Below are 12,777 nucleotides of genomic sequence, written 5' to 3' on the forward strand. Positions count from 1 at the left end.
GTGGAAGTAATTGTGTCCTCAACGCTGTGACATTTGGATTGTTGTGTTTTAGTGGTGGTGTATATTTTTCCCATCCATTGGCAGATTTCCTGCTCCTGATAGAAGAGGGAGTTCATGTTTTCCGGCCTTTCCTCTCAGATTTATCCATATAAGTTGCTGCTTCGAGACCCAACGAGCCCTTGGAATTTTCTGCCCCTTGTTTAACCCGTTGGGCTCTGGGCACAGACGTGCCTGCGTCCATACATACATTAGCTGTGTTGTGTGGAAACTCAATGACACAACTGTTTAGCAGACTCCTGGCCTCCCATTTCCCACACCCTCCGGGCCCCCTCGGAGATTTCAAGGTCAGGAAAGGGCAGAGGCTGAGGTTCGTTCCTTGGGAAGCGGAGCCACTGTCGCAAACGTTCACAGACAGCGAATCTCTCCTTTTACAGTCCTCTCCCCGCGGTCATCTTACTGTATCTCACCAAGTTCGGATATGTGAGGATTTGATTTCCAACGGCTTTGGACGCGGCGTCAGATCACAGCCGTCAGCGGCGGCCTTCATCAGAGCTAACAGGGAGTGAAGATGTGGCGCTGCAGCCGGCGGAGTTTGACAGCAGAGGAGTCATTTTAAGAATCGAGTACAGAGAGTTTGGTCTGTGTGGCACGAGACATTACCGGTGTGTTGAACTCTCCGACAGCTGAGCATGCGAGTGTATAGTGTGTGTGTGGTGCTGTGTGTGTGTGTGTGTGTATAAATTTCGGGGGTGGGGGGGCCTCGAAGGGTCCAATGGAACAAAAGGTATGTAGACAGCTGCCGTCCCACTGCCAGCAGCTCATGATCCAAATGGAGGATGTACACACACATGTGCACGAGGGACAGATTGGTGTGCAGCGAGGATCTGACACACTCAGCTAGGCAGCTAGTTACTCCCTCACACACACACACAAACACACACAAACACACACATATGTTTTGTGCAGGCTTGAGCTGCTCATCGTGTACACACCACATTTTTTCTTGTCCATCTTAAATGTAGTTTCACTCTTTCAGGAGTTTGTTTCCGACCAGGCAGCCGCTGATTTCACCTCCTCACTGTGTGAATAAACCTAAAAGTGCACACCTGAAACTGTGTAAAGCTCCAACTAACGATTATTGTAATTATGAATCATTCTGTCGACAATCTTATACGAGTAATCAGTCATAAAAAATGATCATCACAACGTCTCATTGCTCGTTGTGATGTCTTCAAACGTTTGTGTTTTAATCCGACCCATTAGAGCTGGGTAACGCCACCGATTTAAGTTGATTGATTCCAACTTTATTCAATATTTATTGGATATGAAAGAGATTCTGAGAGCACTGACTCCTCTATAACTTTAGGAATTTAATTAAATGGCTTCAGAGATGTGTGGTTTAAATCTGCCTGTGGAGAAACGAAAAGGATATTATTGTGATTTTTGTTAATGTTATTCTAATAAATGTAGTGAAAGAGGACAAAATGAATGACCGATGTAGACCTTTATATTTAACAAAGGACACGTTAGTGTTTTAAACGACCTCTGTGGCCGTTCTGCATTTACGTGGTGCATTCAGGTGCACTTGACCTCTGGATTTTATGAATTTACACTGGATTTTTCCATGAAGATCAGTTTGAATCATTAAAATATTTTCTAAATCTAAATATTTGTATTCTGCTCAGATAAGAAAAAGTAATTAAAAGGCATCAACTTGTGTTCTGGGGACTCATTATGGACGTTTCTGACCATTTGAACACATTTTATAGAAACATGTACTATATGAATAATTGATTAACTGAAGAAAATACACATAGTTTAATCTATAATGGCAGTAATTGTTAGTTACGGCCCTGGAGTGATACATGACAGTGTGTTACTTTGGTTTGTGGAAGGCTAAGGTGCACATTTATTGACCCTCACATCATTTTTACCATCTATGTCTTCAAAACGTTGGAGAAGCTGCAGCAGATAATAAAAAATCAACATCCAGAAAGTTTAATGATAAAACTTTCTGTAGAGGTCCACTGGGGACCAACTACAACCATCACAACCACCATTTACATTCATTCGGCTCAGGTGGACGTTGGGCTCCCGACCCGGCATATTTTTGATGTTTTTCAATATTAAAATTGAAACTTTACCTCATTTTTAGGTCATTATTGTCACCTGTGTCTTCAAGAAACTACAAAAGCTGGAGCAGATAATCAATAATCAACAGCCAGCAGAGAAAACCCTTCATTAGTTGTTTTAAATGGTACAAAAACAGTTTGAACATGAAGCGCCTCAGTTGCCATCACAGACACTGATGAATTGGTGGCAGTTGCTGAAGGCATATTAGGGCAAAGGGTGACCTGGGAGGGGTTTCTGGGCAGGGAGCTGAGTGTACTGTGAGGTGTTGGTGTTGGTGGTGGTGGTGGGGGGGGGGGTGACGAGAAGCAGCAACAGGGGAGGAGGGGTGGTGGTGCTGGTGGTGTCCGGTGAGAAGGGTAATTTGGGGCGTCCAGAGTGAGGCGGTCCACCAGCAGTTGTCACTTGAGCAGCAGTCGATGGCACATGTGCTGCTCTGAGTTTGTCTTCAGGACTGTTTCCCCTCTCAGATCTTTGACTTGGACTATCTCGTCTCGTACTCGGGAGCTCTTTTTCAAATGAACTGGCCTCAATCCAGAAAAAATTGAGACGTGTCTTTTTCTTCTCTGTTTATGTCAGAGCACTTCCAACACCGCCTCTTGGCATCTTTAATCTTTGACGGTAAGAACGACAAATTCGAGACGCTGCGGCTCTCGGTGTGTGTGTGTGTGTGTGTGTGTGTGTTTCTTTTCCATGTAATTGGTTTGAATTGACATGAACGCCGCTTCGCTTAAAAACCATAATTACTTTGAGAGAAAATGTCATTTTTGATGGCTGTTTTTAAGTGTTCACATTACTTCTCCTCTGGCTGAAACTAACATTTTTTTTTTTCATCTTTGACACGCTTGATCTGAGCCGAGAGAGCGCTCGCTGAGAGTCGGTCTCAAAAAAATGTTCTGATTTCTCTAATCAGTCCCAGGAAGCCAACAATCGGTGGTGGTGGTGGCGGCGGTGGTGGGGGGGTGCACCGCTGGTGGCGCCTCCGAGGTAGATAGCGAGGTGACTTCACTGTGTTGGCCTGTTGTCCATCATCAGCCGCCGAGATCTGCTGAGAGGGGGATCGAGAGCGGAGGGTGGGGGTCTGTTGTGAAGATTTATGGTGGATAGCTTGTGTTGTCACGCAGCTCGTAACATCACACCTGTTCTCTTTCTCTGCCTGAATTGAAGGCTTAAGTGTCGAGTGAGCTCCATGATCCTCGTGCTCTTTACACCTGTTTCAACCATGTTGTGGATTTTGAAATTACTCACAAGTTATAATGCTTTGGAGGTATGCATCAGTGCTTGATATGACCTTGTTTGACTGACTGACTGACTGACTGACATGGCCTTAAGTGGAAGAGACAGACAGTAAATATCAGGAAGTTGTTTATCTGTGCTCAGTAGCCTGGAGGTATTGTTTCAGAGCTCAGGAGAAAGCAGCCTTATCTTTATTTTCTTATGTAAAAAACGGTGCGTCTGCTTCTACATCCTCTACAACAACCCTCAGAAGAACTGAGAGGGATCCGTCTCACAAACTGCACATGTGAGATCAACGGGAAGTTGGCTGCTCTGAATTTTGAGCTTTTTCCTGAGGCGAGTTAATCACTCAGCGTGTTTATAATATCGCTTATTCGCGCCTTGTTTGTGCGAGTTTTATTGAGTCGCCTTGTTGCCCGCCTCGTTTGAAACGAGAGTGCGCGGACTCGCCGGGGGGGGGGGGGGGGGGGGGATCCGAGCAGCTGCTCGACACTTGTTTTGAAGGGTATCTTGACAACAAAGCTGCCCCTGGCTCCATCTCCTGTGGCCAGATTGAAAGATGCCTCTCTGAGCTGCCTCTAAATGACCGCACGTATAAACAATCATGACAGAGTCGGTTTATTCTGTGTCCCTGCGAAAGACCTGTTTTCTTCAGGGAGAGTTAATCTGTTGAAAGGATTGCAGTTCACAGCGGCAGCGGTGTGTGTGTGTGTGTGTGTGTGTGTGTGTGTGTGTGTGTGTGTGTGTGTGTGTGCCAGACTCTCTGCTGAGTGTTTATTATTATTAAGTGCCTTCAGCATAGTTGCGAGTGCCCACATTTTATAGCTAATGATGGATAAATCTCACAAAACAGTTTGTGTTGAGCGCTTAAAATAGACAGCAGGTATTATGGTGCCCAAAAACAACAGCATTCCTTCCTCCCACTCACCTGCATTCATGAAAATAAACCTGATAGTACTTGTGATAAACGGTTATATTTAAGTGTCGGGTCGGTTGTCGGAGTCTCACCCGACTCGCTCTCGTCTGAGGCCTCTGTTGACGAGAAACGTGTTCGACTGGTGATGGCAAAACACTCGTGCGACGCCCTCTGTCCTCCAGTGTCACGTTGATGTCATCAGTGTTTTGTCTAGAGGGCATTTTTCTCTGTCACAAACCTTTTGTTGTTTGCGCCAAAGACAATTTAAGACGATGGGAAAACCTGTGACGGAGGAGGAAACCTGTAAACATGTCTTAGAAAGCTCGCTGCTCAAGAGGTGTGTTCCAGAAATATGTGTGTGTGTGTGTGTGTGTTCGCCCTGATCGAACAGATAGGCTGTTGTTTGTCTTCAGATCATTTATAAGAATGATTGTCATTGTGAGATCAGATAACGCTGTTACTTGGAGCAAACCGATGACACAGAGGTAGAGCCGTCCCTTCTGCAAGTACAAGTGTTTTCATTATTCATTTATTGGTCAGTTATGTTCGTTAAGTCTTTAAAATGTCAGAAAATAGTTCCCAGAGCCTGAGGGAACATCTTCAGATGTGATGTTTTGTTCGATCAACGACTCCCAAAGCCACAGATATTCAACTGAGAAGAGCAGCGGATCATCATATTTGAGAAGCTGACACTGATTGGTGTGTTTGCTTTACAGTATAAGTTGGTTAAACTGGTGCAGAACGCTTCATTGTTCGTTGTAACGTGAAGTTTCAGCAGTAGACTGGTAGACTGACGTTGAAGTTATGAGAAGTACTCGGACTAAACGAGTTCATTAGACTAAATCTCATTAAAATTCATTTAATTAATCAGAAAACGATCTCAGTCAGTAGTCGCAGCTCGACACTGAGGCAGGACAGGCAGCTGTTGCTGGGATTGAACCTGTGGCCTTTTTACAGGACGGTCTGTCAAAACACAAGACCACCCCGAGGACCGACAGCCGTGTCGTCGCTGCGCGTCGACTGTTTGGGTCCAATGGATCAGAATCAGATACTCGATCATCAGCAGCATTTTGTCTGTTTTCTCTTTTACCTCTGGTCCAGTGTGAGATCTTTGGCTTGATCAACAGAAAGTCTGACATTAACAATTTAAAGTGAGATTATGAAATATTCATTGGTCCCAGCACCGTTTAAATGTGAGGATTTGCTGCTTTCTCCTGTTTCATATTATTGTAAATCGAATATCTTTGGACCGTTTATGTTCTTTAGCGATTAATTAATTGATAAATTGATCGTTTAGTCTATAAAATCAAAAACTTCTATTTCCCAGAGCCCAGAGTGACGTCTCAAACTGCTTCTTTTGTCCAACCAACAGTCCAAAACCTAAACACTCTTTGACTTTGACATTTTTGGCTTTAGAAATTACTTTATCACCTCAAATCATTTTTATTGATCAACCACTTCATCATTGTGGCTCTAATTTTAAAGATGTCATCTTAAACTCTGAGATCTTTTGCTGTTTTATCAAATTTCACTAACAAAACATCTGATTAATCAAAACTGTGAGCGACAGATTCATCTATAATGTCTCATAATCAGCAGTTACAGCTCTTCTCTGAAGGCAGCTGTGATGAAATGAATGGAAACTAATGGCCGGTCGGAAGACATCAACTCGTACGCTCTAATGATGAATCAAAAACTTCTCCCGTTGATTAATTGATTAGGTTACAGCCCTAATGAGCCCATCCGATACTTCCTCTACAACAGCACCGTGAGGCTAGTTTTTTAATTGTTTTTAAAGCAGGGTTGCCCCAGTTTTAAATCACTTCCTGAACTCCTGGCGCTGCTTCGCCAACAATAACTCGTAAAAACTACTAACTGTAAGGTCTCTGCCTGTCATTGTTCCACTGTATGGTTCAGTCGCCTCACACCTCTCGGGGGATGGGCGTGCCTCCTGAGTTTTGTTAACTGTGTTTACCTTCTTGGCAGTGATGCAACCTGACAGGTCAAACCGCATAGTCCACACGCTGGTGTCGCAGTGACGGCCTCCGAATCAACAACTCACCACAGTCAAAGTCCCGTGTGACCTGCCAACATGTCCTCTCTGCTCCACATGCTCTCTGAGCTGCTGGACAAAAGGCATCTTTGTGTGTCTGTGTGTGCACGTGCGTGGCTGTATTATGGGTATTATCAGGGTATTTTTTGCTGTATTCACGCCAGAGGCGATGAGCGCACACACAGTAGATCAGTGACAGTTAGGGCGCCCTGTGTTAAACGCGTGGGTGTGTGTTTTTCTTTGTGATTGTGTGTGTGTGTGTGTGGTTGTTTGTTTTTATGTATGTGTTTTTAGAGTGTGTGTGTGTGTGTGTACGTGCTCGGGGTAGACTGCGGTATTGACAGCGGCCCCGGCAACGTGGGCGTGATTCACGAGCCGAGAGGCACAGATCTCTTCGCTGCCCCTCCCATCCCATCCCATCCCCCCCAAACCACCACCACCACCACCACCACCTCAGAAGTGCTGCCCTTGCACTGCATCTCTCTCCCCCACCTCTCCAAAGACTCACCCATGATTGGTTAAGAGGAGGAGGGGGGGGGGGGAGGGGAGGGGAGATCATATTCCTACTGCCAGGGTTGGCAGCGTGCACTCACAGGCACAATCACAGTCACAAGCCGGGCTTCAGATAGAAGGCCAGCAGCTCCCCTCCCTCCTCCATCTCCTCCACTATTTGTCACAATGCCTCCCCCCCCCTCCTTCACTCCACCTGCGGAGGCTCCTGTCACAGAACCCTCCATCGGGTTTTGTTGATATATCGGCGATTGCACGCTGGGTGACTGAAGCCTGAGTGTGGCGGGAGCCGTGTCCAATGGTTGCCCGGGAACATGCAGCAACAGGCTGTAAATATCACACAGCTGGTGCTGGCAGAACACCCTCAAGGTTGGGCCGCAAACCGAACCCTGCTGGGTCAGATGAGGGAATTCAGTGGCCCAGTTAGACGCCAGCAACCAAACCCCCCCCCCCCCCCCCCCCCCCCCCCCCCCCCAACAGTCCAACCTCGACCCCATCAGCGGTTCTGCCTGCGCCCCAATGAGTATCGAGTCCCGCCCCCTTCACCCCGACCTGATTCATGCTTACAGAGTATCTTGATGCTGTTGAGCTGCGTATGAACCTTGGCATTAATGCCTTCACGATGACAGTGACTCATACGTGCAGATATTTGAAGCTTAAAGGGGCACTCCAGCTATTTCGTGTTGCACTTTCATGAAGTCAGGGGGGCTCAGATGAGAACGAATAAGAAGGGTTGAAATGGAAGCAGCAGAGGCTTCGAAATCGAAAAATGTTGTCAGACGATGATCCTGAAACTCCCGGTTCAGTGACAGATTCATTTGAAGGGTTAACAGACGCCTAAATGAAACACAGCAGTTTTGAGGATTTCACAACTCTGGAAAATCATCATAGTGTGAAATACTTTGTCTTTTGTCACTTGATCCGACTTACTGCAACCCGGCAGACTTCGTTCTGCTCCGCCCTCCCAGTCTGGTGAAACGCCAACATATTTCAAACTCTACATCCCTCGACATGTTTTCTCGTTTTGATCCTGAGAGCTTCCGCGATTTATTGATAAATCTTTTATTTGTAGAGTATTAAACTAATAAGCATCTTCTTTATAAAGTGTCTTTTGTGAATTGGGGTTTTAGTGTCGAGGCAACCAAACACAACAAAACTCTACCAGCTTCAAAAAAACTCTGCTGAATACCAGGTAACATTGTTACATGTTTGGACATGAAAAGTCTACTGTGAAAGATTAATCAGACTCGAGCTGCAGAAGTTAATGGATTAATCAATTAGTCGTCACTTATTAAATTCATCTCCATCTGTTTTGATAATCGATCGTTCGGTCTGAGTGATCTATCAGGAAAAAAAGGTCATATTTCTCTGATTGCAGCTTCTTAAATGTGAATATTTTCTGGTTTTTGTCCTCCTCAGTGACAGTAAACTGAATATCTTTGGGTTGTGGATAAAAAAGAGGGAATTTGAGGAATTTATTTTGGAGTTTGGGAAACAATGAGTGATGTTTTTCACCATTTTTTTGACATTTTATCGACCAAACGAATAATAATAACGAAAATAAACAAGTTGCAGACTTAACGACACGTTTCTGCTTATTATCTGTGGCACATTCATGGAGCAAATGCAACAAACAAGTACTTTGATACGCTTTGTCTCCATTAATCGGCAACAAAATGTAAAAAGGCTTTTAAAAATGTTGCCCAGTGATGAGTACGTTTTTGCCATTTTGCTTGAAAATGTATTTTTTATCAGTCAACTTCTTGTCTGAGCTCTGCTGTAACAGTCAGATATCAGTTCCCTAACGAGGATCTATAAGATGATCAATGTCTCGGCTCGTGACTCGAACACAAACACCTTCTGATTTGATTTCACGTGGTTCCCAGCTGTGTGGAACATCTGATGGCATCATTTGTCATCTCGTGTTTCGCCCATCACGTCAGTCCGGTCTCAGTGAACATTGAGTGATGAATGAATATTGGTGAAATATTGATCCGCCCGGACTTCAAACTGAGGGACAGATCAGTCATTTTGATAGCCTCGCTGCAGAGGTCACGACTCCAGCAGCTACATGAAGGCAGATTGTCCTGAAACCTGAAGCCCTGACGTCCTCTGCAGATCCAGAAATGACCTTCGAAGGGATATTTTATTTTTTATACATTTCATCAACAGTTAACTTGATTTGTAAAGACATCATGACATACAGCCTCTGCTGTTAATTGGACACCTTTGCCCAGTTTAGCAGCTACAGCGAAGAGTTCAGCTCAAAAATAGGGTGTAAATAACTTTGGACGAGCTGTACGGAGCCATTTTGTGTTTTTCTTCAGTTGGCTTTTACATTTTAAATCAAGTCTCCAGCTGCTTCAGTTGTTTAGCACAAACTCTGTTTTGCTGTGAAGCTCCAGAAATGTTTTGTGGACGATGATGACTTGATGTACATTTTAAGTATAGTATAGTAAGCATAGAGTTGTACATGAATCCAGATATGTGAGCATTTATTGGCAGAGGCTTGAAAAAAATAGATATATACTCACTTTTTGGTCATTTTCAGTGCTGGCAAAGATCCAGATGCCCCCCGAAAATGCCAACTGCCACACAGCATCAGTAAACAATGGCTCTGTGATTCACAGGACGGATTTCTGGAGGATTTCTTTTTCACTTAAAAGCAGCTTGAGTGGTAATTTTGTACTTTTGTGCTTCAGGGTCAGTATCAAGTGTCCGAGTCTGACATTATCAACAACACTTACAGGGTTGTTTCTTTGCAAATAACAGTTTATTGCTTCAGTTATTCCCTTTGACCGACACGTTCACGGAGGGTATGATTTACAAGTTGTTGGCCTCAGTTTGACTTAAATATATATCAGTGAACTCTTTACATCAATCTTCACAGTTCCCACGACATCTGCAGCATTTACCCCCACGCTCCATCCGTTAAACCAGGCAGTAATCACAGCGTGGCTCGGTGTGGACGCTGCGGTGGGGGGTCTGCAGTGGAGCTGCTGTGGTCAGCCTCGGCAGATGTTGGGTCTTGAGTGGGAAAAGTGATGGATTTCTCAGCAGTCCTCTGGCAGAGCTCCAGCAGCTGAGAATCATCTTCACCACCCCCACCCCTCGACTAGCAGCCCCCTACTGCTGAGTGTTATCTCTCTGCTCCAGGCTGCCCTGCTGCCACTTAACACACCAGGGCAGTAAAGGATGGACATGCAAGACGACACACACACACACACACACACACACACACACATGTGCAAGCAAGCGCATAAACAGATAACACACGCTGAGGCCTGACCAATATATTGATGCCTCAATGTTGTATTAGAGACTTATCGTGTTGGCACACTGATAACGCTGCTCTGAAATGACTGGAGATGATTTTTTAGCCCGATGACTGACTTCCTGTCCCAGAACCAGAGGATTTTCAAACTGTGAAGTGCTACTCCCAAGAGAGAGAGAGAGAGAGAGAGAGAGAGAGAGAGAGCGAGCACACTGCTGCTCGTGGTCATAACTCAGGCACATCTGAACACCCACGTCCATGAATCTGCTGAGGAATCATGGAAAAGAGTTGTCTTTTTATAACCACAGAACTGGCCTTCGAAACAATCCGTTTTTAGGTTGTCGTCGGTGTCAGAGTAAAAAAGGGGTAATAGTTTGTACATCTATGTGTTTATCGCAAACAGGAAGTGCTAATAGTTAATTCTGCTGCTGTTAATGGTGCCAAACTGGGCTCAAGATGGGGGACAAAATAAGTTTTTCCTTAATAAACAAACAGAGCTGCGTATCACCAGATTTCCAGATTCGAAATCCTGAGAGAACTAATGTTGTAAATTGTACAAGGAGTCCTCTAAACTGGAGCCTAGCTAGAAATATTAATGTTGACATGAAGACTGTAATTAAATAATTTGTGGATTGTGGTTATGATTTGTTATGATTTCTGCATTTTATTATTAAAAGTATTGGTTAAGAAACAAGAAAATTACTGACAGATGTAGGCCGATGTCAGAAAAACAAAAAAGTTTGTGCAACCAAACTTTGTGGACCAAAGGTTGCCAGCAAACTCCTGCACACATCAGGCCTGATGAAGGTTTACTGTGGAAATGCTGCAAAATAAGTATTAAATATTTTTGCAAGTTAGCGTGCGAGAGTTTCATACAACTTTAGGTCTACTCATCCCTCTCCTACGCAGCTGACAAATGAAATAGATGTGCGTAGACGTATTTTTCTGTTTTGAAACAACCTTTGTTCTCATTCAAGTATAGATTTCTACAGGAGGTGCACTTGAATGCATCATGAAGTTTCTGTCGGTGGTGGACGGACGATACATCGTGTTATGACTCTCAGCAACGTTTTTAATCACATGACTGTTTTGACACAAACATGTAGAGAGGTAGAGATGAAGTTGACAAATCTACCGAGACAAGCATCCGCAGGAAAACATATTTATTGAGAATCAGTGTGAGGATTTTATGAATCCATATCAGATCATTCAAATTCAAATCGTTTTCTTTTAACCCGGCTCTATAAATAAACCTTGAAAAACATATTTTTAATTTGAGTCTATTTCAGGTTTTGTTCTGCTCCAATTACTCTCTCGTGTCTGACCCAAATATTGTACTGTATCAGGCCGGCCTCAGTGTGCACACACACACACACACACACGCAGCTGCATCGTCATCTCATTACATCACATCTTTCCTGTTTTAAAAAAAAAATCCATCACAACGTCGTGGAGACTCAAATCACGTCTAACCCAAACACACCCGTCTCCTGCTGCATTCTGTGGCATATAAGTGGTTTATTTTCTGTGTCATGACTCAGTCACGGGCCCGGCGCTGCCTCCCTGCGGGGCTCTGACACATTCAGCCTGTGGCACAAACATGGGTGGCGATGTATCTGTAATATCGAGGGCAGCATTAGCCTGGAGGACGGCGAGGCAGGTTGTCAGGAGGAAGGTCACCAGTTCACAAACCTCGGCCCGGCTGGGAAAGTCTGGGTGACGTGCCCTTTTAGTAAGTCACTTAACCCCTGATGGCCCAGGGGAGGCTTCTTATTGTCCAGCTGCAGGAGACTGGTTGAACTGGGAAGCTTCAGCTGCATCACGATGCTGCTGTAAAAAGAACATCCCTATGTCAAATTTCTCCTCATGAATAAAATGTCAAAATCAGAATCTAGCCCTCGCAGCTTGTGGCTTTTTCCACCCACATCGCTGGAATGGAAGCTTAACGGCCGCAGCAACAGATGTCAGGGATAATGATGCAATGCAACATTTTCTAACTGTTCTTTTATGGACTAATCTTTGTCGCGGGCTGCTCCGAGGCTCCGAGGCTGTGACCCGATGCGCCCTCCTGAAAGCTAAACGGACACATTCGTACAGCGTCAGTGTTTATATTTCTTTTCATATCATTTCTAATGCGAAGCTAAGAGACTTTACTTTGTCGCCCAGTTTATGTTTTTGCTGGTTTTCTGCTGCCTGTGTATGATTAAGGGCTGCAGCTAACCAATATCGTCTTTGTTGATTATTCTGTCAGTTATTATGCATCTCAATAGACGTCGCCGGAGGCATACAACCATGTCGATCAGTGTTTCCCAAAGCCCGAGGTGAAGTTCTCACACGTCTTGTTTCATCCACAACCCAAAGATATTCAGTTTAAAGTCACGGAGGAGGAAAGAAACCAGAAAATATATTATATTAATATTCACAAGCTGGAATCAGAGAATTATGACTTGTTTAACTGCCTAAATGATTATTAGAACAGATGGCGATTAATTTAATAGATGACTGATAATCGATTAGTTGTTGCAGCTCTAAACAAATGTGATCAATGAGTTTCAGATATTATAAAAACAGATGATGGTGCAGAAAGAAGCTTTACTGAACGACAGAATCTGAATATATTCACATTTAAGAAGCTCGAGTCAGAGAATTTTGACTTGT

At 44.3% G+C, this 12,777-nt stretch overlaps 1 protein-coding gene across 16 annotated transcripts in view; it reads left to right on the forward strand.

Annotated features, from left to right (window-relative positions):
* mef2d (myocyte enhancer factor 2d) overlaps positions 1-12,777 on the forward strand; it is a 110,042-nt gene that overhangs the window by 24,673 nt on the left and 72,592 nt on the right. The window contains exon 1 of one of the 16 annotated variants that reach the window (XM_084358505.1): positions 641-662. The exons of 14 other annotated variants lie outside the window; for them this stretch is intronic. The gene's annotated coding sequence lies outside the window, so the exon portion shown is untranslated. Of the gene's footprint in view, positions 1-640; positions 663-2,550; positions 2,752-12,777 lie in introns of those variants that run through there. One more of the 16 variants, XM_084358504.1, reaches the window with a different exon arrangement.

Source organism: Pagrus pagrus, assembly GCF_965226575.1.
Source record: "Pagrus pagrus genome assembly, chromosome: 7".
Classification (NCBI taxonomy): Eukaryota; Metazoa; Chordata; class Actinopteri; order Spariformes; family Sparidae; genus Pagrus; species Pagrus pagrus.